The sequence below is a fragment of the Carcharodon carcharias genome, chromosome 11 (assembly GCF_017639515.1).
Source record: "Carcharodon carcharias isolate sCarCar2 chromosome 11, sCarCar2.pri, whole genome shotgun sequence".
Classification (NCBI taxonomy): Eukaryota; Metazoa; Chordata; class Chondrichthyes; order Lamniformes; family Lamnidae; genus Carcharodon; species Carcharodon carcharias.
Window position 1 is genome coordinate 50,945,203 of NC_054477.1, and position 24,979 is coordinate 50,970,181.

Consider the following 24,979-nt stretch of genomic DNA (forward strand, 5'->3'; position numbering starts at 1 on the left):
AGCTGTTTGCCTTCAGGGAGCTTTTTTCAGCGCTCACCCACACCCGCAGAAATGTCATCACCAGCCCTCTTCCCACTCCCATCCCAGCAGCACTGAGCATTCCAGCGCGCATTTCACGTTGGCAGGCCATTAATTGGTCAGCCAGCATGAAATTGCGGTGGGGGGCTGACCACTCCCCAGCCACTGATCGGCTGCACATGCCAAAAGGTAAAATTTAGGCCATAGGATCGCCTTAACTATAACTCAGATGCTCAGGTGGTCTTCTCTCCCAGTGTGGGTTATGGCAGACTCCTGGTGCTTTTACAGAGTAATGTTCATTAGAGACTGATGATAACTTTGGATTCTGCTACAAGTCCTAAGTTATGTCTAATGTAGGTGAAGGCGAGATGGCTTCAACTTCAGTCGAGTTAGACTGAGGAGGTGAGACTGAAGTCAGCATTCCTTGATTTGAAGATGGCTCACTTGAAGAGATGTATCCTTAAATGGTGCTTGACTTAGCAACAGTTGGTCAACATGTCTCTGCCAGGTGAGATCATTCACAGTTTGAACCGTGTACGAAACAGTTCCTACCTGAGCAATCACAGTAGCATGTACTCATTTAGCTCCGGTAGCATAATTATGAGCTAGAACTTCTTGTCCAGAACAGAAAGTCCTTGGCTGTGATCTTTGTGCTCTTCTCTCCACTTGGTCGTGCTGTTGATCTTGCTCTGCTTGTCTTGTTTTTGTTGGTTTCAGCAGATCAATGCAAACACGCAGTTGCCATCCCATTGGTAGGAATGTTGGAGATGCTTTAGTCATAGCATGGAGCATGTTTCAGTATGTCAGCAGAAATGTGCCCAGATGCTTTTGAATGGAGGAATGTCTTTGTGCTGATCTTAAAGCATGTTCCATGGTTTGAACAAATCTCTCTGCTAATCCATTGGTGGATGGGTGGTATGGTGCTGAGTTGATGTGGTGAATTTCGTTATTTCTCAAAAAATTCTCAAACTCCTGCAAGACGAACTGAGGGCCATTGTCTGACTTAGCCTTTGAATTGTACTCTCAGCAGTCGTAGAGGAATCACTGAAATGTCTGGCCATTTGGAAATAGCACCCACAACCACCATGAGCATTATTCCTTCAAATGGACCAGTGAAATCGACGTGGATGCACTACCAAGGGTCTTCCGGCCAATCCCATGGATGGAGGGGCGCCACTTGAAGCATGTTTCTCACGCACTGACATGAAGAACAAGATCTTGCCTTGGTTTGGTCCAGGCCAGGCCACCAAAAGTAGCTTCTTGCAATCTCTTTCATGCAACCGATTCCAGAGTGTCTAGCATGTAGTTGGTTCAACACTGGTTTCCTCAACGTTCGTGGAAAAGTAACTCGCATGCCCCAAAGCAAACATCCTGAAGTGACTGATAACTCCATCCGCCTGGAAAAGTTAGGATGAAGGTCAGGTGAGACTTGGAAGTTCGGGGAAGAGTTGCCATGCATCACAAGGTCCATGACTTTGGTCAATGTTTGATCCACTCGAGTGGCCTTCTTGATTTGGACTGAAATGATGGGTGTGTTCTCCACATGTGCAAAATAGAAGATGTCTTTCTGAGCAGTATCCACATGGCTGACTGGTAGAGGCAACCTTGAAAAACCATCCACATTGCCATGTAAAGTAGATTTTCGATATTTGATGTCATATATGTGAGTACTCAACATCAATTCCCAAAGCTGCATTCCTGCTTGCAGTTAAAGAAGGGATGCGTATGTGTGGACCGAATATTGAAGTGGGTGGTTGATGATCAGCCAGCAGCGTGAATTTCCGTCCAAAAGGTACTGGTGAAATTTCTGGATTCAGAAAATGATTTCCAGTGCTTCATGTTCAATTTGGCCCCCTGCTTTGCTTAAAGTCCATGAAACGAATGCCTCTCCACAACTGAGGGCATTATGTGTGAAACAACAGCCCCAACTCAATAAGGCAATGCATCGCATGCAAGTTGCAGAGGTAAGGGGGTGTCAAAGTGTGTCAGTGCTTCAGAATCTGTTAGCGCTGTTTTAGCCTGCTTGAACACAGCGTCTCAGGCTTCTGTCCATTTCCAGGCTTTGTTCTGACACAGAAGCTCATGCAGGGGTTTCAGCAGGGTTGCCAGCTGTGAAATAAATCTCCTGTAACAATTCAGCAACCCTAAGTACGAGAGAAGCTGGCTGATATTCTGAGGAGCTGGAGCATCCACAATAGCCTAGACCTTGGAGGGTGCTTTGTGAAGCCCAGCAGCATCAATGACGTGCCCCAAATATTCTACAGAGAGCTGAAAAAACTCATATTTGTCATTGCGAACCCGTAGGCCGTACTTCTTTAGCCTTCCTAGAGTGGCATCCAAGTTCTTGAATCACAAAAAGCTAGCCTAGCATACAAGTTCAGCACGTAATAGGGAAGGCAAATGGAATGCTGGCCTTTATTTCAAAGGGAATGGAGTATAAAAAAGGGAAGTCTTGCTAAAACTCTACAAGGCACTAGTTAGACCACACCTAGAATACTGTGATCAGCTTTGGTCCCCTTAACTAAGGAAAGGTATACCGACATTGGAGGAAATCCAGAGAAGGTTCACTAGGTTGATCCCGGGTTTGAGCGGTTTTCTTATGAGGAGAGGTTGAGTAGATTGGGCCTATGCTCATTGGAGTTTAGAAGAATGAGAGGCAACCTTATTGAAACATATAGGATCCTTAGCGTGAAATTGACAGGGTACATGCTGAGAGGTTGTTTCCCCTTGTGGGAGGGCCTAGGACCAGAGGGCATAATCTCAGAGTAAGAGGTCGCCCATTTAAGACAGAGATGAGGAGGAATTTCTTCTCTCGGGGGAAATGATTCTGTGGAATTCTTTACCACAGAGGGCTGTAGAGGCTGGATCTTTAAGTATATTCAAGACTGAGAGACAGATTTTTAAATCGGTAAGGGAATCAGAAGGAATATCAGATCAACCAAGATCTCAGTGAATGGCAGAGTAGATTCGATGAGCCGTATAGTCTACTTCTCCTCCTACATCTTATGGTCTTATGATTGGCATCAGTTTTACCCGTTACCAAGATATCGTCAAGGTAGCACTGAACTCCAGGCAAGCCATTCAGGATCTGGCCCTCTGAAACACGGCTGGAGCTGATGTTATTCCAAAAGACAAACAGCAATAGCTATACAGTCCCTTGTGTGTTGTGATGGTCAGATAGTCTTGTGACTTCTCATCAATGTGCATTTGTAAGTATGCCTGTAACAGATCTATTTTGCTGAATTTCTGTCCACCAGCCAGGCTAAAAAGGTCCTCAATATGGGGAAGTGGATCGTGTTCAGCAAAAAACATAGGGTTAACAGTAACCTTGAAATCTCTACAGATGCATATGGAGCCATCTTTCTTGAGCACTGGAATGTCTTGCCCATTCACTATGGGAGACAGGTAACCAAGGCTCCTATCTTGACCAGATGGTCCAGGGCAGCTTCAACTTTTGTTCATATGGCATGAGGCTTGATTCTGGACTTCAGAAATTTTGGTTGAGAATCAGCTTTGATATTCAATTTTATGGCCATTCCTTTCATGCTTCCCAAATCTTCTTCAAGTACAACAGCATTTATTTTATTACAACTGTCCAACCAGTGTCTTCTTTTGCAATGCTGTGTACTTCTGCCCAGCTTAACCGGATCTTCTCAAGCCATGACCGTCCAACTAAAGCTGGATAGTTGCCTTTCACCACAAAAAGTGGAAGCTTAGCTGTCTGTCCATTTAGTTCCACTATAACTTCCAATCTGCCCATCATAGGTACAGATTGCCCTGTATATGTTTTCGGAATGATTTTTGCAGGCTTCAAGGGAAGATGTTTAATCCTTTCGTTATACACAGCATCTGGAACCAGAGAAACTCCTGCCCTTGTGTCCAATTCCATATGCATTGGTTGACCTTCCAGCAATGGTGTTACCCAGTAGCCCTGTGAACCACCTGCCACTGACAAGATGTGGAGGGGCACTTCTTCAGACTCAGTGTCACTCTGGTCCTCCCATTCCTGCTGTATGATAGGCAGATTTTTCTTATTTCTTATCTGCGCCAGACTGCAGATTTCTTATCCTCTGGTTTGCTTTTCTGATTCGCTGCAATTTTTTGTTTTTACAGACACGCTCAATGTGTTACTTCTTGCTGTACTGATGGCATTCAAGGTTTCTGTACCAACAACGGTAACATTCTTGGCTGCTTGCTAACTTGTGTGCACGCTCAGCTGTCACATTATGCATGCGAGTTGAAGTACTCAGCTGCTGTCCTTCTTTTGCAGCCAGCTCCATGGTATTCTGCAAGGTGAGGTTAGCCTCTGTCAGGAGGTGCTTCTGGATTGCTTCACTACGAAGGCCACAGACCAACCTGTCACAGTGGGTATCACTCAGTACTTCATTGTGAATTCAATGTTCAGTGAGCTTTCTAAGTACTGCAACATACTGTGCAATTGTTTCCCCTTTTTCCTGGTTTCTGTGAAACTTAAATCTTTCTGCTATAACAGGTGGCTTAGGAGAGAAAAGCATCTCCAGGATTTTTACAATGTCCTCATACAATTTTCAGCTAGGTTTATCAGCCTGCACCAAGCTTCTTAATAAGCCAAAGGTTTCAGCTCCCATCACACTTAAGAAGCCTGCCACCTTTCTATATTTTCAATTCCATTTGCAAGCACAAAACACTCAAGTGTTCAGTGTAGAAGCTCCACTGTTCAACGGTCTCACTGAAATCTCCCATAAGTCTGGTAAGTGTAGTCATTTTCTGCCTTAAATGTGTTGCCACTTTAAGATTTGTAACTCTTTTACTTCAGTCTTTCTCTGCAGCTGTCAGCTTCGAGTTTCCCACGCTTTTCTGGTTTTGACGGACTCCCAGCGAGCGGGGTTATTCTTTTTGTAAACTTTTGAAGAATCACTGTAGAAACCTCTTTGGCCTCAAGGTAATTTTTTTTTTGTTTTCTTTTTATTCTGCAGGTGTTGCCTTTGTTTTGAACCTCGGGGGCCGTCTGCAGCCAGCCGATCCTCTCCCAGTAATTTTCCTATGCTTTGAGCTGGAGAGATCCTAGGGATTGTGGATTTTTTTTTTCTTTTAAAACCCTCAATACTTTTAGAACTGTAGCAACTCTTTTCTGGGGGATTTTTGTTTTCTGTTAACTCTTCAGGGCCTTGTTATTTTCAACTTTTTGCTTCGGGAGTATTGCCAAGTGCAGTCTTTTTAAACTAATAATTTCCTTTTACTAGCTCTTTTACTTTAATTTTGCTTTTCAAGTGGCATTACCACAAAAGGTCCATCATCCTCATTGCCAATTTGTTATGTATTAACACTGGTACTGATAACTTTTCAAAGATTAATCAATATACACAGACGCGGAGGTGATTGAAAATTGCAGCTTCCATCTTATTTTAGCTCGGCAACCAAACTAACAAACAAAATGGATTCTATGATCCTATAATGCACTAGCTTGCAAAGTATGGCAAACTAAACAAGACATACAGTACATAACACCATGTATCTGCAGCAATTGTCCTTTTAGACGGTAGCAATCGTGGGTTTGGAATGTGCTGCCAAAGGAGCCTTGGTGAGTTTCTGCAATGCACCTTATAGATGGTACTCACTGCTGCCACTGTTCATAGGTGGTGGAGGGAATGAATGTTTGTGGAAGGGTGCCAATTAAGCGGGCTGCTTTCTCTTGGATGGTGTCGAACTTCTCTGCAACTGCACTCATCCAGGCAAGTGGAGAGTATTCCATCACACTTCTGACTTGGCCTTGTAGATGATGGGCAGGCTTTGGGGAATCAGGTGGTGAGTTACTCACCGCAGCATTCCTAGCCTCTGACCTGCTCCGATAGCTACAGTAGTTATATGGCAAGTCCAGTTAAGCTTCTGTTCAATGGTAACCTCTAGGGTTTAAATAGTGGGGGATTCAGTGATGGCAATGCCATTGAATGTCAAAGAGCGATGGTTACATTCTCTTTTGTTGGACTTGGTCATTGCCTGGCACTTGTGTGGCGCGAATGTTACTTGCCACTTGTCAGTCCAAGCTTAGATATTGTCCAGGTCTTGCTGCATTTCGACATGGACTGCTTCAGTATCTGAGAAGTTAAAAATGGTACTGAACATTGCACAATCATCAGTGAACATTCCCAGTTCTAACCTTATGATGGAAGGAACGTTATTGATCAAACAGCTGAAGACATTTGGGCCTAGGACACTACCCTGAGGAACTCCTGCAGTGATGCCTTGGAACTGAGATGATTGACCTCCAACAACCACAAACATTTTCTTTTGTGCTAGGTATGACTCCAACCAGCGGAGTGTCCCTGATCCCCATTGACTACAGTTCAGCTAGAGCACCTCAATGCCACACTCTGTCAAATGCTGCCTTGATGTCAAGGGCAGTCACTCTCACCTCACCTCGGGAGTTCAGCTCTTCTGTCCATGCTTGAACCAAGGCTGTAATGAGGTCAGGAGCCGAGTGGCCCTGGCGGAACCCAAACTGAGCATCAGTGAGCAGGTAATTGCTAAGCAAGTGCCACTTGATAGCACTATTAATGAACCCTTCCATCTCTTTACCGATGATGCAGAATAGACTAATGGGGCAGTAATTGGTCAGGCTGGATTTGTCCTGCTTTTTGTGTACAGGACAGACCTGGGCAATCTTCTACATTGCAGGGCAGATGTCAATATTATAGTTGTACTGGAACAGCTTGGCTAGGGACGCGTCAAGTTCTGGGGCATAAGTCTTCAGTAGTATTGCTGGAATGTTGTCAGGGCCCACACCTTTTACAGTATCCAGTGCCTTCAGCCATTTCTCGGAGTGAATCGAACTGGCTGAAGATTGGCATCTGTGAGGCTGGGGACCTCTAGAGGAAGCTAGATGGATCATCCACTTGGCACTTCTGGCTGACAATTGTTGAGAATGCTTCAGCCTTATCTTCTGCACTGATGTGCTCAGCTCCCCCATCATTGGGTCAGTCTAATTACAGCAAAGTATCATTCACAACAGGTGAACTAAAGTCTAGAAGCTAAACTAAGATGTGTTATGCCTGGTATATTCAAGCCAGAATTCCAAGAGAGAAACACAATCTTTTCTACAATGCAAAAAAGATAAATTGTCATTCATGGCTTCAAAGAGTAAAAAGGAGTGCATGGTTCAAAACAGAAGGGACGAAAGGAACAAACTGTCATTTTATTTCACGAGATTAGAAATGTTTATTCTTTATTTTTACAAGAACAAAGTAGAGACAATGGAACAAGAAAATGAATTTAAAAGTAGCAAAACATTACCAGAAATGTCACCAAAAGTTAATAGAAACAAAATAGGCAATGAAGTAAAAACAGGTAAGAAAATAATAAACAAAGAGAGAAAATGAGAAAGCAAATGCAGAACTCAAGTAGAAATAAATGAAGAGAGATAATATAAAAGGAAAAGCAAGTGCCGGCATTCTAAGTGGGCAGGCCAATTAAGGCCCACCCAGTGTGATGCGCACTCGGAAGTGCTGAGCACTCCCTGTGTGGGCAGGGGGAGTAGGCTGAGTCAGGGTCTGCGCTCTTTTGCGCATGCGCGTGAAAGAACGCAGAAATCTTCCTGAGGCACAGAGCTGCCTCAGAGAGTTTAATTACATTTTCAAAAATTTAAATAAAGAGAGAAAAAAAATTTCAGACATGTGCCCTCAAGTGACAGCAACACATGAGCTGGGACGTGTCAATGAATTTTAATAAAATAAATTTATTTGAATTATAAATCCTTCATGAAACCTCATCCTGCCCATGGATGAGGTTTCATGATAAATGTGAAGGCCGCCTGGGCTCTTCTCCTGCCCACCAACCTTTAGGCTGGACGGGCAACTGTGTTAATTATTTTAATTAGTGTTTAAATTACCTTAATAGGCCTTTAACAGTTCGGCGGGTGTGCAGCTGACTCCAGTGCACACCAGCCGAACTGAAGATCTGGATGACGCGCAGTGACATTGGGACACATGCCTGACATCACCGCGCATTATTTTACGCGTCAGTGAGCAGGGCCCACCCCCACACGTCGACCTAAAGATTCTGGCCATTGCTTCCTTCTTTATCTGAAATGTTTTCTAGGTCAGCAGGAGAATATTATGGCATGTAAATGGTCATATTTTCTTTTCTTGTTCTAAGTTTTTTTCACTCCACAATCCCCAAATGATAATGATTTTATTTTGGCTTATTCCATCCAAGATATCATTAGAAAACAGGAAGGACAGAAAAGTAGCCAATCATGATTCATCTGCAATAGTAGGTAGTTAAATTTACATGTAACCAACACCTTTGTTCATGTTTTATCTTGCATCTACTTTTGCGGCCCATTGTAGATGAGATCCTTTCGCGGGACAGCCAACAGTGAACCAACATAGCTGCTGAGTATTACACTTTTCCACCTGTGCAGTGCATAATACTTGGCTAAAATGCTCCAGGGAAAAAATATCACAGATAGAGCATTGAGATCTTATTAGCTAACTTGCTGAAATGTGTGGAGCCTTGATCCAACTCCCAATTATAGTCCCAATTCAAACTTTGCTGTTAGCTCTGAAGTGATTCAACGTTAATTTTGTTGTTAGCAGAACTGCAGTTTCTGGCTTACTAGCAAGTTAATACATTCAAGCAAGCAAGCTGTCCACAGGAATCAAGTCAGGACTGCTAAAGGAAGTAGGATGCTAGCAGTGGGGTGTTCAGTCAAACCAGAGCTCCCAGCAAGAGTTAGTTCAGAGAGGGGAATGCAGTTATCCTCATCCCAGGCTAAATCCAAGACTAATTGTTTTTCTTCAGTAAGTACCAGCTGTCCCAACACATTCAAATCTTGAACATTATTTTGTATGAGAATGATTCTGAGTGGGAGTTCAGAACTCAATTTTCATTCCTACTACAAACTACAGTTTTTTTTTAAACTATTGACACATAACAAGGAATGTTTGTTGGTTTTTTCATTAATTAACATTTTACTTTTGCACAATAGAAGCAATGTACTAGGAACTGGCTTTTTGGTCCACTTCAATTTACTCTAAGTCTTGCTCATCTTTTACTTTGCATCTATTTTAACTTTCTGTTACATTGTTCCAGATAACCATAATATGCTTCAGTGTTGTTATGCTTCTAATTTATGTGCCATTTACCATTCCCACAATTAAATCTAATATCAAAGTCATTATTTTTCACTGCAGAGCAAATGATAACTTGTTCTATAAATATGTACTTAACAATTAGTGATTTGTGCAGGATTCACTTACATAAAATTGATTAAATAATGTTCTGGGCCCCAAAAGTACCTATTCCCTTCATTTTTTATTAGTAATACTTAATATTGATGAGCACCAACAGTATAAAAAAAAAATCTATATTTTTATTATGGCACTGAACGAGAGTCATACGGACTCAAAACATTAACACTGTTTCTCTCTCCAGAGATGCTGCCAGACCTGAGGTTTTCCAGCATTTTCTGTTTTTATTGCGTATTTACTGTTAATTCCCATGACATATTGCCAAATAGGAAGCAGTAGTGGGTGGTGGAAAGCAAAAAATCTGTCGGAACTCCAGACAATCACCATTTACAGCAGTGGGTTGGAAAGGTGTGGGGCAGCGTGAGAAAAATCCCAGTCAGGTTGAGAGGCCAGTAGGTCACCACATGATTTTGAGCGGAATCGTGGATAATTCTACACAAACACAACAGGATGTAATTGAAGGTGAGAAATCCCTTCAGTCAATTGGAGTCTTTTGATTAATGATTAGTATCTTAATTATGATTCCACATAGTTCTTAGTCTTGGGCAGATCGATCATCTTTTCAATTTTTATTCTTTAAAGCTTTGTTAATATTGTTCTAAATTTATCCTAATTGTTCAGAACTGTAGTTGCTATTCATCACATTTGGTGAGAAAATATTGCTTTAAGTTTACCAATCTATACATACAGTGCTGCTATATATGGAGACTAAATAACTTGTACAATTTGTAAGACTTACATGTGATGCCAAAATTTTCATGTATGAAGCTAACATGATATATTAAAGAACAAAAACAAAATTACCTGGAAAAGTTCAGCAAGTCTGACAGCATCTGTGAAGAGGGATACAGTTGACGTTTCGAGTCCGTATGACCCTTCATCAGAACTAAGACATACAGAAATGAGATGAAATATAAGCTGGTAGAAGTGGGTGGGACAGGAGAGCTCGAAAGGGAGCCAGTGATAGGTGGAGGCCAAGAAGAAACTGCCAAAGATGTCATAACAGAGCAAAAGAGGGGGGCATACTTTAAAAAAAAGTACCCACTGGCCTCTTCTCTGAATGTACACTAATACATCTGTGGGAGCAACAGAAATAACCAAAATATACAGCACAGAACAATGCACAACCTTGAGCTTGTGTTCACTTGCCATTTTAATTCTCCATCCCATTCTGTCTTCAGCCTCCCACACTGCTGCAATGAAGCTCAACAGAAACTTAAGGAACAGCACTTCATCTTACTCATGTAGGCACTTTAAAGTCTTTTGAACTCAACAGAGTTCAAAAATTTCAGATCATAACTACTGCTCCTACTTTTTTTTTTGATTGGCAGATAATGATTCTGCTGATCAGCTCCTCTGTATTCACTAATACAAAAGCAAAATATCAAAGATGCTGGAAACCTGAAACTGAAACAGAAAATGTTGGAAAAACTCAGCAGGTCAAACAGCATCTATGAAGAAAAAGGCAGAGTTCACGTTTCAAGTCTGTATGACTCCAAATAAGTCATACAGACTCGAAATGTTAACTCTGTCTTTCTCTCCACAGATGCTGTTAGGCCTGCTGAGTTTTTCCAGCATTTTCTGTTCTTGTTTCGAGAAGTGCCTTTGTTCACTGTGGCTTGCCATGTGACCTCTGATGTCATCCTTTCCATATAAAGGTTTGAGAGCAGAAGCCATTTCAGCCACCACTTGGAACATGGTGTCAGGATTGTGCAGATGAAATTGAGTAGATTGATAGCTGGAAGAGAGCCAGCTATCTTGATAGCTGTAAGAAACAGCGGAGAGTAATTAAAACTTCAGTCTGCAACTTTGTACAACATATTGACTGCTGGGTGAGTCAGTATGCTGTTAAATATCCCAGTGCTGGCTCCTATGGAGATGAAGAGAGATTTGAAAATAAATAGGAAATTCTTTGGCTGGGATTTTCTGGCCCCATTGCAGTTGGGACCTGCCGTGGGCGAGGCAGCGCCCCAACCAGAAGTCCATTGATTTGCGGCGGAACAGGACGATCGCAGCAGCGGAAAATCCTGCCCTTCCAGTCTCAGTGAGGAGCAGAAAAGCCAGTTTTGTAAAATTTTGGAAGTCTTAAAGACCCACTTTGAGCCCTCTACTAATGTTACTTATGAACGCTGTGTGTTCAACACCAGAATTCTGGAAGAGGGGGAGAATATTGAACAGTATTTGGCTGCATTGAGATGTCTAGCTGATTTTGAGAGTTTGAGCAACTGAAATATGATCTAATCAGAGATGGGATTGTCTTAGGAACAAGAAATCCTGCCATGAGAGCACGTCTGCTGAGAGATGAGAAACTTACTTTTGAGAAAGCTATTGACACATGCTGAAACTCTAAAGTGGTAAATCGTCAGCTGAAGAGTATTGATGGGAGAGCAGACAAGGATTTGCACCATGCTCAGGGGCAGTTCAGGCCTTCCAAGCTTAAGACAATGGAGAAAAGGAAGAACTATTTGCAGGACAGCCAGCAGAAAGATCGAGACCAGAGTACAGGATGTAAATATTGTGGAGGACACCGCACAAAAGAAAAGGATGCATGTCCAGCATGGGAAAGACAGTGCTCTAACTTGCAAGAAGCTGAGTCACTTTTTGCATAAGTGTTTTACTGGAAAGAAGAGAAGCAAGCCTAAAAAGATGGTTGCTAGAGACATTTCAGATGATCGCTGGAGACATGTCAGATGATCCTGATGAATCACTCTATGCCCTAGAACAGGTAAGTACCCTGAGTGTCAAGGAAAAATTGGATTGTGACTATTGGAATGATGACTGCAGAAGGAGAGCATCGTTAATATGCAGTGTCAGGTGGCACTGGTACTACGTGCAACGTCATAAGCTTCAGAGACCTGTGTGAAGTTGCTCAAGATGACGACCCAAAAATGAAGCTGTTGAAGGTAAAGGTGAGGCTATATGGTGGAACAATGCTCATCCCAAGAGGACAAACCAAGCTGAGAGCCTAATGCAATGGGAAGAAAGGAGATCTACAGTTTCAGATAGTAGACACTAAGCAAAATCCACTAATCTCAGCTGAAATAAGTCATATGCTTGGGCTGGTAACCCTCCATGTACCAGAAGGAGTTTGCAGTGTTTCACATGGCACTGACTGCTTGAACAACTGCTAAAAAAACTACAAAGATGTTTTCGCAGGTCTTGGATGTCTTCCTGGTGAATATCATCTTGAAATAGATGTGAATGCAAGACCAATTCAGCATCTTCAGAGGAGAGTTCCGCTGCTATCAAATCCAGCTGAAAGACAAGACAGAGGAAATGAAAAGATGGGAGTAATCAAGAAAGTAATAATTCCTACAGACTGGATTAGCAGCATTGGTGCAGTGAAAAAAACCTGGAAAGCTGAGATCAGGCATAGATCCAAAGGTCTTCAAGAAAAGCTTTGAAGATATCTCTCTACCCCATGCTAACCACTGGAGAAATTTTGCCACAACTAGTCAAAGCAAAGGTCTTCATCACGCTAGTTGTGAAGGATGGATAGGATGAAAGCAGCAATTTTCTGATGACATTCTAGATGTCATTTGGGAGGTACAGATCACTGTACATGCCATTTGGCATTTCTAATGTTCTGGAAGAGTATCAATGCAGACAGCATGAGATAGTCAATGAACTTCCAAGAATGGAAGCGATTATGGATGACCTGCTGGTCTGTGGATGTGGAGATACAATGCAAGAAGCCATCACAAAACACAATCGTAGTCTAGTGAGACTGCTAGACAGAGATTGCCAGATGAATCTAAAGCTGAGTAAGAAGAAATTGCAATTGAAGATGACTGAAGTCAAATACATAGATCATGTACTGACGGCGAAAGGTGTTTGCTCTGATCCTGGATAAGATGAGGCCTGTAGCAGAGTTGCAGCAACCAAGAGATGTGAAGGCAGTGCAATGATTTCTTGGATTTGTAAGTGACACAACAAATTAATTGTCCAATTTGTCATCAGAGTGTGAACTTCTACGCGAGATCACTGCAAAAGATGTTTGATGGTATTGGGGCACACAACAGGCAGCTGCTTTCACACACATCACACAACTAATGGCTACAACGCTAGTGCTGAGGTACTATAATCTTAACAATGAAATTACCCTGCATGGCAGCAAGACAGGACTTGGAGCAACCCTCATGCAGCAAGGACAGCCAAGTTGTGTTTGCATCCAGAGCATAAACGCAAATTGAACAATGCTACACGTTGATTGAGAAAGTGTGACTAGTTATTGTCTTTGGATGTGTGCATTTTAATCAGTACCTGTTTGGAAAAGACAGTGATGGTACAGTCTAACCACTTCAAAGCATCTTTCTCAAAGTGCTTTTATTTGCTCCAAAGCATCTGCAAAGGATGTTACTTTGTTTGCAGAGATATCATTTGGAAGTGACGTACAAGCAAGGGAAGCAGATGTACATCATCAACATGTGGTCAAGAGCTGCATTCCCTTTGAAGAAAGTTGACAATGCTAATATAGAGTGTGAACTCTTCCAGATTCAACAAGAAGCAACCGCACAGCATGCTCTGGAAGTCATCAACCCAGCAGAGACATTGAATCTGACAGGTAAACGTCTTGCTTAGACGAAGCAAGCTATGCAATGAGGTGCAACTCTCCAAATGCTACAGGAAGTAGTGATGAAAGAATGGCCTGAAACCATCAAAGACATACTTATTGTATGAGTGTGTATTGGGTATACAGGAATGATTACCTATGATGGCACCTTGTACAAAGGAACCAGTGTCATTATCCTTGAGATCATCAGAAAATAGATGCTTAATTGCATCCATGCAAGCCATCAAGGAACTGAGTCTAGTCTGAGGAAAGCAAGAGAAGTACTCTGCTGGCCAAATGAACAATGAGATAAAAGGACCATATTAGCTAGTGTAGTGCCTGTAATGAACATCAAGCTAAGCAAACTAAAGAGCTGCTCATGACATCCCAGACAGACCATGGATAAAGCTTGGAGTAGACTTCTTCACTCTCACTGAAACTGACTACATCATCACCATTGACTACTATTCAGACTACTGGGAGTCAGACAAGCTGACATCAAAGACCACGAGTGAGATAGAATGTCTGAAAGTGCACTTCAGTCATTACAGCATTCCTGACATTGTGATGAGTGGCAATGGTGCTCAGTTCACAAGTGAAGTCAGGCGCTTTGTAAATGTTATGGGAAATTCAGCATTACATATCATCCCTACACTTTTTTTTATATTCATTCAAGGGATGTGGGCTTCACTGGCTGGACCAGCATTTATTGCCCATCCCTAGTTGCCCTTGAGAGGTGGTGGTGGTGGTGAGCTGCTTTCTTGAACCTCTGCAGTCCATGTGGTGTAGGTAGACCCACAGTGCTGTTAGGGAGGGAGTTCCAGGATTTTGACCCAGCAATAATGAAAAATATATTTCCAAGTCAGGGTGGTGGTGTTCCCATCTATCTGCTGCCCTTGTCCTTCTAGATGGTAGTGGCCGTGGGTTTGGAAGGTGCTGTTGAAGGAGCCTTGGTGAATTCACTATCCCCAGTCAAATGGAAAGGCTGAGGCAGCAGTGAAAATTACTAACGGGATCATCAATAAAATCAAGAAGATCCAGCACAGGTTTGTAGAAGGCAACCCTGGAGTGGAGAAATGCACCTACTGAAGGTAGGGACAGTAGTCCAGTTCAGCAACTAGTGTTACTCCACACCCAAACCACTCTTCCAATAGCTAAAAAAACACAAAAGCCAGAAGGAATAAGTGACAAAATCAAGTGAAATAATAGAAAACTAAATTTCACTTTGATAATGCTGCCAAATCACTGCCAGATCTAAGAGTTGAAAAGTCGGTCAGAATGCAAACATTTAACGCTCTCAAAAGTCAGCCCACTTGGCAGCTGCAACCTGCGTAGAAGTTGTCACCCTGACCGTACACAGTGAGAATGGACGGCCAAATATATCGTCATGACGGCAGAGAAATATGTGCCACTGGAGAAGCTGCTCTTTCACAGCTGACAGCTGATGAGGAAGATGTGATTTCACCAATTGCACAAGGAACTAAAGGACAATCAGTTCCAGAGGTCAACCGCTCCCCAACAAAGGCAACAGATTTGTGTAAGGACAGGGGAAAGTGGGACAGACTAGAATGAATAAACAGTTTACTGTATATGCGTGATGGTTTTCATTATTGACCATGTATGTGTCTGACTTGCAACTGCAAATGGTAGTATATTCAGGTTGCTTTTTCTTTTTACGAAAAGGAGGACATTTGGAGAAGTGCCTTTATGTACTGTGGCTTGCCATAATCATGTGACCTCTGATGTCATCCTTCGTGTATAAAGACTCTAGAGCAGAAGCCATGTCATCACCACTTGGAACACAAGTAATAATAACAGGCGTTAATGTAATATTACTTTTGGAGATTAAAGTAAGAATAAGCAATACAGCCGTTCTTCAGGAAATAAGAATAACAACTGTTACGATTACGAATGATTCTGACATACTGGAGGCACTACCAACAAGGATTCTTAAACATCCACTCATTAAACATTAACAGTGGAGTTAAAACTGGTCTTTGGCGTTAACACAGAATAGTCAATAGCGATCTGCAGCCCATTTTACACCAGACCTGATTTGGACTGAACAGGTGGCAGTCAATTGAGAGTACCATAGTTGGCTATGAAACAAAGCAATTAAACAAGCAGAGAGAACGAGTGTAAAGTATAAAGATCAGCACCATGAATCATGGAAATGGAAGATTGCAGTAAAATGAACTCAAATGATATAGGTACAATAACATCAGAATGATACAAACATTTCCTGAAGTGTTCTAAGCTACAGCATCCTTCACCTCATTGGCAAGCAAGTATTTAGCCCGCAGATCATGCTGGACAAGAAAGAGTACTTGTGACAACCTGGAAGCAGTACAGTAAAGAAAATTTGTCGTTTCTTTAAAATATCTTGGAATCTGTAATTGTTGTTAAGAATGTTTGAAAAGGCCTTTTAAGTGTTTGTATCAATTGTAAAGGGATCATTTGTAATTTTCTGGGATCAGAAACAACACTGGTCCATGTGACCTGGTGACCTTGACCTAGAAGCAGTACCAACAGAAAGGAAGTTAAGAAAGAGGCTGTGTGGCTGGCAGACACAAAGGAGAGCTACAAGCAGAGGAGCTGAAGGGTGAAGATGATCAGGACACAGATGCAGACACAGAGAAAGCAGACAGAGACAGAAAGGAACACAGAATTATTGTGAGGAGAAGAATCAAATCACTATTAGGAAGAGGTCAGTTTTTTCTCTTTGGTAGAAAAAGAGACAGGAGCTCTTGGAAGGTACTGTGTGAGCTGACCAAAAAGCTCTAAAACCTGGAAAGCTGTGTGAATAGCTCGGAGATGCCAAAGAGTTAGGGGTTTTCCCAGAAGTGGCCAAACTGTAAACCGGGGTGTTATTGGGAGAAGGCGGGAGAATGGGGTTGAGAAACTTAACAGCCATGATTGAATGGCAGAGCAGACTCGATGGACCAAATGGCCTAATTTCTGCTCCTATGTCTTGTGGTCAGGTGAAAGGAAACTCTGGAAAGCTACTCCAGCATGATTGACATGACGCGAAGGAGAAAGGGTTCATAGAAGTGTGCCTTTGCTGATGATAATTGTACCAATGAAACTCAAAGGTGAAAGCTGTTGTCAGATAGAACTCCTAATCTACCCTGCAAGAAAAGAGAAGAGCATATTGTAAAACTGTGTAGCTACATTGTAGCACATTTATGGAGGGAGTGATGCAAACACTTGTAGTTGTGTAAGACGTATCTTTGTTGCATCGACTATTTTAAAGTGTAATTTACCTTTTCATCTGAAGTATCATTTGCCAGCTAACTCACGCATTGGTTCTGATTCATGTTCAAGTAAAAGCTACAAAAAGTGGATTCTTGTTGGTAATTTCTTCCTTTGGGGGTCATTCAGTAAATTTGGTTATTTTGGTTTACAGTTTCCTAGCAGGGATCATAACATAATAAATAGCACTGTCATAGACCAAAGCGACTCCCTCCCCTTCTCACAATACACTGAAGAAACCAACTTTGTGTCTTAAACCTTCCAAACTCTCAACAGCCTTGAAATTCAACCTAGACTGCTGCATATATCCCATTTCTCTCTGTACAGCAAAAGTTGGTGACAGCCACCAAACTCACCAACTCTTGGTAGCTCAATCAAATCTGACTAACCCACACTAAAAATACGATGGACAAACAACCTACACCGACATAAAAGGTGACTTTGAACCTGCCCTCATATCCAATTGAAATTGGAACCCCGACTCCCCAGCAAGGCAGAAATTCAAAATGCCTAAAAATTAAATTTAACCTCCCCCCCACCCCCTCAATTTCGCACCACCTCTCCTCCCCGCCACCCCCCATAATTCTGTTGTGCAGCTGGTTCAATACACAATAGAGAACCACTCATCCATGGTTCTACAAATATATACTGGAGATCAAAATAACCATCTGCAGAGCTGATTGCACAAAATAAGACTGTCACCAAACCGCATGTAAAATTAGAATGACCTTATCCCGCCAAGCAAGATTGGCATTTAAAACAAATGTTAAATGTGTCAAAACAATGGAATTCCTATGACTTCTGCAAAGCCTGTTATTTAAACCAGAAAGGGCCTTCCCCAAATATGTGGTTGCCAGAGAATTTAATTTTCCTACTTCCACCTCCAACCCCAAACAGTAGATCCATCTACAGCTTCCTGGCTGGAGTCTTCACCTCTTGCTCTTTTCCTCTCTCTTCAATGACCTCTGGCCCCAACTGCCATTCCTTCCTGACCCTCCCCTTTTTGCTGTTCCCCCAATGCAGCTCAACTCAAACACCTGTCTCTTGCACTCTCCCTCTTCATATCTATCCCTTTCCATGGCTCTACCTTTCACACTCATTGAAATATAAAAAAGTTGCAATATGGAAGTAGACTATTCAGCCTAATCAGTCTGTGTTGTGTCTGACCTCCACACGAATAAATAGTACACCCTGTTCCCATCTCCCTTCATTCACCTACCTAATCTAATGTTGAATGTTGCCAGACCCAGAAAATCCTTGGTACTGTTCCCACGCTGCAGACAAAATACAACCCTAAAGGAAATTCTAAACCATGGTCACTGCTTCCATCACTTTCTCTGGAAGCGAATTCCATTATCCTCCGTTTTCAGTGTTAGGAAGTTTCTTCTACCCTCTGTTCCACATCTCTTAAATTATGTTTCATCTTGTATCTATGGTCTTCTTATTCTTGGCCCTTCAACTACTGGAAATAGCCTGCTTTCAACAGTAGAAGATAGTGACACAATATAAAGGGCAGAGAGAGCTTGATTTTCAATTTGGGGTTGGAAACCTGATGTCTGGATCATTTCTGGGTCCACACCATTATTTTGAAATGGGAAGCCACTAATTGAGCCAGAGGCAAGTTCAGCACCAAATTAGTTGTGCTGGGGTGCTGCATGGAGGTGGGAACAGACTCTAGATTGCAATGCTGAAAGGCAGATAGCAGCCATGACAGGGCTTGCCATTGTCTTGCAGAATATAGAGCAGGCAGAAGATCAGAGGCCCAGCAGCACATAAGTGACCAAATGGTCAATCGGAAGGTTCTTGACCCACTCTGTTGAAATTGCCCTATTTTTCCATTACTTTTGTTCATCAGTCACATCCCGTCGTTGCACCCAATAGCTGAGCACTTATGCGCTACAGACCGTTCACTTTTCCAGACTCCACTTTGAAAAATCTACTTCTGGCCCTCCACAGCCCATTAACAGGCTTGGTGGCAGCCTTCATCTTATAACACAATGGTTTGCACTGTGATGCTCAACTCTGTGTTAAGCATCACCTAGTGTGACTCAGCAGCCCGACTCTGGCATGGTAGTCTCTGCCGTATTTGTTGCAGGTGCACAATTTGCTGGCCTCTGTTTTCTCTGAGCCCTCCTCTTAGCAGCTGAGCTTTTTCTTTCTCTTCGTCTCTTCCTATGCCCTTCCAGTCAGCCTCCAGAGATCATGGCCCTCAGTGACAATGTTGTCAGTGTCAATGTCCACCATCTTCATATGTCGCTTGCAGGTGTCCTTGTATGGAAGTGTGGACACCTAGGACACTGTGGCCCAGTAGCCAGTTCTTTGGGTATACAGCTGTCATCTAACCGATGAACATGGCTAAGCCAGAACCAGCATCACTGGTTTAACAATGGGCATTTGCTGATGAAATTAGCATAATCCAAGACCTCTGAGTTGGTGACCCTGTCCTGCCAAGAGATGCCAAAGATACATCTGAGATGGTGATGGTGGAAACTGTTCAGCCTTTGGATTGTCTCTCTCATGCCTGTAACTTATGCTCCCTGCCTATAAGAGTCAGAAAAAGTGTTCATAAAACAAGATGTTGCATCTCCACCTCTGATCACAATAAATAACATTCTGCTGGAAGTGGTTAGCAAATTCTGCTACATCGTGTCCACGGTGACAGACAATCCTATCCCTTGATGCAGAACTTGATACACGTGTAGGGAAAGCAGCTACCACTTTTGGCTAACTCACAAAATGCGCATGGAACATCATCGGGTTGGCCCTTAGGAACAAGCTGATGCTTTATATGGCACCTTGTTATATGGCTATGAAACATACAGCTATCAAGAAAAAAAGCTCAAGAATTTCCATCTTTGCTGACTGCGGCACAGTATGGGTGTATACTGGCAGGACAAAATCACGAATGTGACAATCCTCTCAAAGACAGAGCTCCCAAGTTTGTTAGCACTGAGGTTGCTTTGTTGACTCAGATACGTTTGCAGGATGGAAGACCGTTGAATCCCCAAGACTTCTGTATGGTGAGGTAGCCAGAGCCAAATAACCAGTAGAATGCCTTAAAGCTCCGTTTCAAGATGCTTTCAAGCATGATGTGAAGGCCTTAAGCATTGATTATCGCAACTGGAAGTCACGAGCTGACAACAAAAAAATGGCGACACCTCCTGTGGACTGACGCACATCACCATGACAACCATTGGCTACAGCAGCTTGGCACCGGATGCCAGCACCATCATTTGGTAGCTTCATGTGCGGCACTTGTGGCACTTGAGCCTGCCTCTCAAAGACTAGCATCTTCAGCCATCGGCAAAAGGTGGGCCATATGAAAACACCCCATCTGAAATAGATTGTTTGCTGCATCTCCAACATCTTTCGTAGATGGAAGGATGCCAACGACATGTGTGAATTAACTTAACTCTCAAGTTTATTGGAACAAAGATTGAACAAAATCACTGAATAATTAAAAAATGTGATTTCAATTTAATGTGAGGGTTTATTTATTTTACTAGCACAAATTTTTGTTATCAGCATGGATCTAAATTGTCAGTGCACTTCCTGCCATTGATCATTGATACATATATCATTCACAAAAGGATTACATTGTGGTTTGTGAAGACACTGCCACAGAAATATTGAGAAATGAACTAGTAGATAATATTGCAATTTAATTAGTAAACATATTTCATTATATAAATAAAAGCAAAATACTGCGGATGCTGGAAATCTGATACAAAAACAGAAAATGCTGGAAAATCTCAGCAGTTTAACAACATCTGTGGAGAGAAAACAGAGTTAAAGTTTTGAATCCATATGATTCTTCTTCGGAGCACAGAGGAGTCATACAGACTCAAAACGTTAACTCTGTTTTCTCTCCACAGATGCTGTTAGACCCGCTGAGTTTTTCCAGCAATTTTTGTTTTTGTTTCATATTTCATTATGTAACAAACTCAGAGTCAGAACTCAAGGCCAAGGATTTGAGATGTGAGCAACTAGATTTGGCTGATTCAGCCATCAAGTAGTGCTCAATGAGAGCCACTCCGTAAGGTGTGCCTCATCCTTCTCCCAAAACAGATCTGTCTTCACATCCTAGAGTCAGATAAAGCAGAGATCATCTGGAGACCAAGAGCCAATGGGGAAGGTTGCAGGAAGGATCCCAAGTTAGGAACTGTGGAATACTTAGTTCAACAGCCAAACCAAGAATTGCACTGACAGGCTGAAACTTGGAGGCTTAACAGAATCCTAGGCGCAATCCAATGCAATGCTTGCTGACCTCGAAATGATATGCTGACACCCAACTCCCACTGGATGAATTTTGGGTGATTTTAATCTCACATTACCATGATTTGGATGGCTTAGGCAAAGATAGGCTGGGATTTTCCGATCCCGTCCACAGCAGGAATCAGCGCAGGTGGGATAAGAAAATTTGGAGGGCAGCCAAAAATCCGTTTACATTGGGCAGGAATTTCTGGTTCTCCCACTGGCAGGATCAGAAAATCCCAAACATAGTTTCCAGTTATTAAAGCCTAAATATATGTTGATAAATGGTGCACAAGCAACTCAAAATCTCCCTAAGCCACTGTTTCTCTTAATAGCCACCAATACCCCTCATAGAACTGCTGCAATGACAACACAATGTAATTGACTTAGATGAAAGGATTAAAGGAATGGTTGCCAAATTTGCTGATGATAGAAAGATAGGTAGGAAAGTAAGTTGTGAAGAGGACATAAGGAGATTACAAGCAGACATAGATAAGTTGAGTCGGCAAAGATCTGGTAGGTGGAGTTCGATGTGGGAAAATGTGAAATTGTCCCTTTTGGCAGGAAGAATAAAAGAGAAGCATATTATCTAAATGGTGAGGGATTGCAAAGCTCTGAGGAGCAGAGGGATCTGGATGTCCTATTGCATGAATCACAAAAGGCTAGTATGCGAGTACAGCAAATAATTAAGAAAGTTAATAGAATGTCTATCATTTATAATCATTTATTGCATATCATTTATTGCAAAAGGAATTGAATATAAAAGTAGGCAAGGCAATGCTTCAGTTGTACAGGACATCAGTGAGACCACATTTGGAATACTGTGTACAGTATTGGTCAGCTTATTTAAGGAAGGATGTAAATGCACTGGAAGCAGTTCAGAGAAGGTTTACCAGATTAATACCTGAAATATGTGGGTTGTCTAATAAGGAAAGGGTTGGACAGATTAGGTTTGTATCCGCTGGAGTTTAGAAGAGTAAGAGGCAACTTGATTGAAACATATAAGATCCTGAGGGGTCTTGACAGGGTGGATGTGGAGAGAACGTTTCTTCTTGTGGGAGAACCTAGAACTAGGGGGTTACTGTTTAAAAATAAGGGGACGCCCACTTAAAACAGAGATGAGGCGAAATTTTTTCGCTCAGAGGGTCGTGAATCTTTGGAGCTTTCTTCCTGAAAAGGTGGTGGAAGCAGAGTCTTTGAATATTCTTAAAGCAGAGGTGGATAGATTCTTGGTAAGCAAGGGGGTGATAGGTTATCAGCAGTAGGTGGGATGCAGGTTTCAGGTTAGTATCAGATCAGCCATGATCTTATAAAATGGCGGAGCAGGGTCAAGGAGCTGAATGACCTACTCCTGCTCCTTGCACATATGTTCGTACTATTCTCCTGTGGTAAACTAAATGTGTTCATCTCTGTATAAATTTCAATCAATATCCTCATACAGTTTCTGTTCCTTTCAGGTAGACTGAATCATGAAACTACTATATTTAAAAAACAAGAAGTGATATTCCATTTAAAGACTCTCACATTATTTATGCTCTTAAAATGAGAAATCAGAATGAAGTGAACAAAAATGTCAACCAAACCAGCCTGATAATACAGCTAGCATGCAACTAACTTGGGGTCAACTTCCATATGTATGCTGACAAATTAACATTTAGCTTTGCCATCAATTCAAAAGCTGTTGATTCATTTTCTAACAGCCCATCCAATATCATGACTTGAATATCCCAAAAATTCTTCCAAGTTAATGTTGAGCAAACCAATGTCAGTCTCCTGGCTAACATATAACTACATATCTTTGGCCTTGACATCATCAAACCCTGGCTGTTACCTCAGGTTGTCACAAGATTCAAATCTTTAGTGTACTGCCAAATCCTGAGCTCAGCTTCCTCCCTAAGTCTGCTCAATTACCAAGACTGCTTTCTTTCAACTCCATATGCCCACCCTGTAACTCCTCTTTCAAAAGCCTAGTACAGGCCTTCAACATGTTGAGAGCTCAACTTTTCTGACGCTTCCTAAACTGTTCCCCTGTCTCAGCTCTACAGAAGCATTAATTCATCCAAAATAATGCTGCCATGTCTACACCCACACTCCAATCACCCCACATCTTGCTTCATAATGGGATGCTTCATCAGCATCAGGAAATGGACTTCAAAATTATTTTCATTGAGATGACGAATATCATGCCAGAAGTTGTCAATTTCTCTGCTCCCCTCATTCACTCTAACCTGTCTCCCTCTGAACTTGCTGCACTCCGTTCTCTTAGGTTCAACCCTAACATCATCAAACCTGCTGACAAAGGTGGTGCTGTTGTCATCTAGCGAACTGACCTTGCAGAGGCTGAACAACAACTTTCCAACATTTCTTCCTACCTCTCCAGGACTTTGACCCAACACCGAACATCAAGTCATCACCTCGAAGTCTGTCACTGACCCCATCTCTTCTGGAGCTCTTCCCTTTACAGCCTCCAACTTCATGGTGCCCCAACCCCGAACAGTCACATCTGCCTCCTTCCCAAGATCCACAAACAAGGCTGCGCTGGTAGATCCAAAACAAAAACAGAATTACCTGGAAAAACTCAGCAGGTCTGGCAGCATCGGCGGAGAAGAAAAGAGTTGACGTTTCGAGTCCTCATGACCCTTCGACAGAACTCATATTTTTGCGCTGATAGATCTATCGCTTCAGCCTGTTCCTGCCTCACAGAACTGATTTCTTCCTTTCTTGACTCTATTTTTTCTCCACTTACCCAGTCTCTTCCTACCAAGGACTTTGACTTTTCTGATGCCCTCAGTTACTTTAACAACAATTTCCTACTCCTAGCTGTCTCATCTTCACCATGGACGTTCAATATCGCCACACTTCCATCCCCAGCAAGGACAGTCTGAGGGCTCTCCACTTCTCCCATAAACAGAGACCCAAACAGTTTCCATGAACCACCACCCTTCCCTGGCTGAACTTGCTCCTGAAAAGAACAATTTCTCTTTAACTCTACTAATTTTCTCAAAATAAAAGGTGTTAAGGATAAACAGGTGGAGGGTACTGATTAAGCAACTTGAGTACATACAAAAAGAGAGACTTGCCACCAGGAGGATAAGGGGACCCATGTGGGAGTCCTGGTGTGGAGGGTTTTGCATGCAGCACTCAACTATGATGGTTCACAGATTCCCAGGCCGCCTGTAACTTCTGTGACCTCAAGGAGTCCGTGTTCCATGTGTATATAGGTTGTGCAAGGTTGCAGCCCATTTTAGATTGTTTGAAGGGGCTACTCTTCAACTTTTGGTTGTATTTCAGCCCCACGGTCCTGATCTTTGGCTATCTGGTGCGGAGGTGGGGCAGGCAGATAGAAGACCTCCTTGTTAGCCTGTTCCTGGAACTGGCCAAAGTGGCCATAAACAGGTCCAAGCAGCGGACAGTTGAGGGGGTTGCTTAACCAGACTGTCTGCCTCTTTTTCCAGGTTACATCCACACCCAGGTGTCCACAGTGTCTGCCAGAGTGCTTGAGGCCTTCCATGACCAGTTTGCGCTGCAGGGGCTGGAGTGCATCATCAGTCCCAAGGTGGCATATTTTGATTGAATTCAATATGTTTTCTTGAAAGTTTTGATTTTTGTTACAGTGCCCCTTTAAGGGGCTGTTAATTAGTTAATTTGACTATTAGTTCATCTGTTTATATTTTTG

The 24,979-nt window shown here is 42.4% G+C and overlaps 1 protein-coding gene across 4 annotated transcripts in view; it reads right to left on the minus strand.

Moving 5' to 3' along the window:
- The window catches only part of wasf3b (WASP family member 3b), a 131,264-nt gene that overhangs the window by 51,718 nt on the left and 54,567 nt on the right, over positions 1 to 24,979 (minus strand). The window lies entirely within an intron of this gene.